Source organism: Asterias amurensis, chromosome 5 (genome assembly GCF_032118995.1).
Source record: "Asterias amurensis chromosome 5, ASM3211899v1".
NCBI lineage: Eukaryota > Metazoa > Echinodermata > Asteroidea > Forcipulatida > Asteriidae > Asterias > Asterias amurensis.
In genome coordinates, this window is record NC_092652.1 from 7869140 (window position 1) to 7874824 (window position 5685).

A 5685-nucleotide genomic window follows, 5' to 3' on the forward strand; every position below is an offset into this window, starting at 1 on the left:
ATTGGTAATTGTCAAAGACAAGCCTTCGCAGTCAGTGTATCTCAACATATGCATAAAATACCAAACACGTGAACATTTGAGCTCAATCGGTCATCGAAGTTGGGAGATAACAATGAAAGAAAAAAACACCCTTGTCACACGAAGTTGGGTGCTTTCTGATGCTTGATTTCGAGACCTCAAGTTCTAAACTTGAGGTCTCGAAATCAAAGACCTAGAAAATTAGTTCTTTCTCAAAAACTGTTTGTGTGGTTTTTTTATTCTTCTTTGAATTCTCAATTTATATTTTTATTGATCCATTATTTTGCTCTTTTTGGTTGGTGCCATGCCGGACTTTTCATACGGACTTTATAATAACTCATTCCGAAAAGAAAATACATTAAAGGCATTGTAATTACTCAAAAATAAATTGACAAGCATAACAACTTACTTGGTGTTAATACGAGCAATTGAGAGCTGTTGATAGCTTAACACAGTGTGATAAACGGCTCCATCTGGAGTAACATAGTTTTTGGGAAAGAAGTAATTTCTAACCTTCAGCCATCTGAAAGCGCACACAATTTGTGCAAATTAATGTTGTTGTTTTTCGATGACAATTTCAACTTCAATGACAATTTGAGTTTAAAAAAATCACATAATTTTTATTATTTGTTGTTTTACACATTTTGTTGGGATACAACAGGTGAGAAAAGTGGTCTTTGACAACTATCAAAGGTGTCCATCAGTGCCTTTACACAACACAACGAGGATTCGCCGTTTTGTTCACCCATTTTCCTAAAATTATTTGTCCTTCTCTATTTGTGTTCAGGAAATACACTACTTTGGGAGCTCAGGTATGCAAATCAACAGACAACAACCTTTGCTGAAAACATGGTCCTTTTGTTGCCCTTGACCGTCAACAAATAACAATTTCATATACTCGCGCATATTATTATTAAAACACACATCAATGATTTTGATTACACATTTTCACCGGAGTTAATTACAACAGATTAAATCTCACATCCAACGTTGGCCATTATCAGACAGCTCTTTGTGTGTTGTCATGAATAATTAAAATATACTTTAATATCGTTGCTATGTGGCAGTTCAATACGCAGAAAAGTTGTTGTTAGCAACCACAGATGCTCACAGGTGGGAGCATCTTTATGACAGTTGAGGTCGAGTGCTTTGTGGAAGAGCCGGTACCGGAATAGAGCTCAGGAAACAAGCGCAGATGACAAACTCCACTGTTTTGTTCATTACTTTTTTTATATATTTATATGTTAACGGTGAAGTGTTTTCAAACAAGTGTGTATAAACGCGTTTATAGGTGTGAAGGTTAGTCCATATTGAGATGGGAAAAAGGGAAATGGGGAAAATATAGGTCCCCCGGTCAATTTTAACAACAAAATCCATTTAACACCGGGCTCATTGAATTTTGGCTCTAAAAACGCATATTCCGTTAACTTATCATTTGACAGTTAAAAGGAATATTTCAATTTCACCATTAATTTCTATTGAATGGTTGGCTGGCTTTACTCGCTGATTTTTTTACGAAAAAGTTGAATCTCGCGGTTAAGTGAAATTTAATTACCTTATTTGACCAGTGAATGCAGATAATTGGTTCATTTTTTTTTTCTTATTTTTTTTCTGCTCAGAAAAACGAGCAGGACACTAGTCACAGATGGTAGAGGTATGGTGTTTTGGCTTGTTAATCTTAAGCAGCTTTATGAAATTATGCAAAGCAAAATATGTTTGCATCTGCTGCTACCGAAGAATTATGGATGCATGCATTGATGAGGTAACCAATCACTCGGTGTTTGTTTGTGGAAGGTGATGTATCCGAGCAGATAGGAGCACCGAATTCAAACTCAAGTGTTTCTGATCAGCAGAGTGTGGGTTCGTTGCTTCGTCCTTCGAATTGGACGTAAAACCGTTGGTCCCGTGTGGTGTGTAGCGCACGTAAAACAACCCATTCCACTTATCGAAAGGAGTAGGGGTTCTCTCCGGTGTTCCTGATAGGACTGCAGCATATTGCGCCACAGCACATTGTAAACCATTATTATTGTTATTATTTATTCGACCTTAACATTACATGTGCAGAAAATACAAACAAGGCAACAATGTAAGGGGAAAAAAAACATAACAGAAACGACAACGCTACAAAACATTATTAGTAAACAATAAAAACAAATAAATGAAATGCATTGTGCTATGTTAAACGAGAAGATCTCTTAATTCAAACATAGTCCAGCATACATTGCAGGAAAATACTATGCACGCTGAATAGGTAGCCACTATTGAGAGGCTTATATATCTCGTATAATTATGAATGTGCTTTCCACCCACAAAGTATCACACCCTTTTTATATTATCATACTTATTTTATTATAAGACTCTTTGGGGACAATGGTCGAGTATGCTTAGCATCCCAAATTCTGCAAACAAGACTTTAGCCTGATATGAAGCTCTCGGATCTCGTATCGTTGGTGATTGCATGAACATGATTCATTCCTAAGGAAGTGTTGATGCCCCATAAACCACAGACCCGGACTTGAATGTTGGAATAAGGCGCCATATGTTGATTGCGTCTTAATGTTTGAAGGGGTAGACATTTTCCGTATACGAGAGCAAAGGTGGTGTTTACCCCGTGAACTGAACAAGCAGAGATAGGTCCTACTTAATATTACCCATTTAATGTCAAGGAGGTAGAGTCTCTGCAATACATAATCAGACTTCTTGCTAGAGGTAATAACATAGGTTTATCCGGCCAATTACAGCAAAATAAAATCATTCGATTTCATTAACATGCATTCCAATTCGCACTTTTCCCACTCAAACCAGGTTTTTTTAATAGCAATGCAGTCAGTTTCTTTTTCGTGCCAAACACGATTTCATTTTTCTCATTTAGATTAATTTGTCACTCTGTTTATTGTAGTATACATTTAAGACTATACACGTTTTATTCTGGTAATGGCCTAATATTTGTTTTGCATGAGCTACGTTTTGTGCGTAAAGGGAGGGTACGTTTGGTAAGCATTTTCTTAAAGAGAAATGTGTGTTTTTCTTCTAATTGAAATACATGCAATATTATGCAAAATAGAAATAATAATTAAAAAAGAAAGAACAAAAGGTGTGCCTTGTAGAATTGGAATAATCAAAAAGTACATTAATAAATGTTGTCAAACACTGATTAGCAGTAGGGGGGGCGCTGACGCCGTGTGATTATTGCTTTACCTGATGAAATGAAATGTCCACGTACACGAAATAGTGTTGAAACCTTGATAAATACCGACTCCCTGAACCGCCCGACTTTCCCTGACTCAACCACTCGAATATGCCCGACCGAACATCCGATCGATCTCGTCAATGAGTCGATTCTGGTTCAGAAAATGAATTTCCGGAACTGCGAAATCGTCAATCGTACTTGCCGTTTGAGTTTCTTAGAAATTGTTTTAATATTCACACCACAATCAACAATTTCACCATGATCATGATAACAAACGCTATGTATAGCCCAAAGCGCCCAATACGAAGCAAATGTGCCACTTGAACACCACATCCAATTATTTTCTATTTTATATACAGAGTATACCTGATCAATAAAATATAGCATCACTGTGCGCAGTCCTTGTTTTTTATATACGGTGACTTATGTTATGCATATTTTAAACCATGCAAGGTTTAAAAAAAAATAAGTGTCACCGATGAAGCGTGGCCTTAAAAACAGACTGGACACTCACTGAACCGGAAAACGTTTAAACAATAATTTTCGAAGCGATTGTAAAGGTCTAGAGGTTGTTAACTTCACTCATGGACGACCTCCACGCTTTGACAACGGATAAGTTCACCATCATTGAGCTCCCGGGCAGCTCTGATTAACCATCAGCTAAAAGGAGATTATAAACACTGGACACCTTTGGCAATTGCATAGACCAGTATTATATCACTTGTTGTATCTCAACATTTATATGCATTAATTGACAAACCGATCGTGTAGAAAAACTGTATTAATATTATTATTATAAACCTGTGAAAATTTGAACTCAAATTACTGGTCATCAAAGAGCACGAAAACAATGAATGAAACATTGTGTGCTTTCAGATGCAAGGCCTGAAGTACTTTATATTAGTTGAGTGAGAAATGACCTCTTTCTCAAAATCTACGTTTACTTCAGAGGGGGCCGAGTATCTTTAATGTTTGTACAATTAACAGCTCTACATTGGTCGTTTCGAGGCAAGTTATATTTGAGTGATAGCCAATCGTGCCCGGTTCCTTTAATGTGGGTGCAATTATGTGTGATTTTTATTTCTTCACATTCACTCTCTTCAACCCCTATGGGTAGATTGCGACTGATTACATTTGAAATAACAACGTAATCAAAATATTGCAGTTTTACAATGTGAACACATACTAATTAACATTCTAAACAAAATCAAACATTAATATACCGATCGGCAGCAAATTGCGCCACAGCACATTGTAAAAACATTACACGGTGCTTTCACGATTAGATCTCATAATTCAAATACATAGTCCCAAATTTGGAAGGAAATACTGTTTGTTACAGCGCCAGGGGCGTCACTGAGTAACGGACATTGTGCGCTATAAAAGAAGCCACAATTATTTCAAAAACTTTCTCTTTAACATCTTGACACATTTTTATGTTTGCAAAAAAATATGAAATCAACATAACAAATAGTTTCCCAACGTGGCTTCAATGATGCCATTGTGCAAACCTGACAGGGCGGGGCATCGCAGTGATTTATCAAACATATGTTGTTTATACTGGTTGTATAATGTTAATTATCACATCGTGAACATGATGTCCTATTTTAGTTTTTATTGGCAAAATTATTGTTATAACATCATGTTCAACAGCTGGTTGAGATAGTTTTTACTGTCATTTATAAGCTATAACAGCTATTAGTGTAATGTTTGACATAACAAACAATGTTAATCTCTCAGTTTAATTGACTACATAAATGTCAATGACCAGTCTTCTCACTATATGTATCTCAACATGTGCATAAGATAACAAACCTGTGAAAATTTGAGCTCAATTGATCGTCGGAGCTGCGAGATAACTTGGAAAGAAAAAAAACCTGTCACACGAAGTTGTGTGCTTTCAGATGCTTGATTTCGAGACCTCAAATTCTAAACCTGAGGTCTAGAAATCAAGTTGGTATAAAATTACTTCTTTCTAAAAAACTACTCCACTTCAGAGGGAGCCGGTTCTCACAATGTTTTATACTACCAACCTCTCCCCATTACTCGTTACCAAGTTAGGTTTTATGCTAATAATTCTTTTGAGTAATTACCAATAGTGTCCACTGCCTTTAATAAAAACCATTTCAATATCAGCCCACCAATATGACTGTTAATGTGAAGCCCTTTCTTTTCATTTGAAGTACAAATTTTACCATCAAGGTTGTGAGGCTAAACCATTAGTAAAATCTGCTTAGCTTTCAAAACTGTAAAAATGCCATTAGACAGTAAAAGCTCTCTACGAACGATGGCATAAATTGATACAAGAACCAAACCTTTTTCAATACGCACACACTCAAGTAAACAAAATCCTGTCGCATCCGCTACGTGGGGATATCAAGATCACGTGAGAGAAGATAGCCAATGGGCGTGGCCTCGTACGGCTTTGGCAACAGCCTGGGCCCGATGCAGACGCAAAACCCCAGCCTGATAAAAAA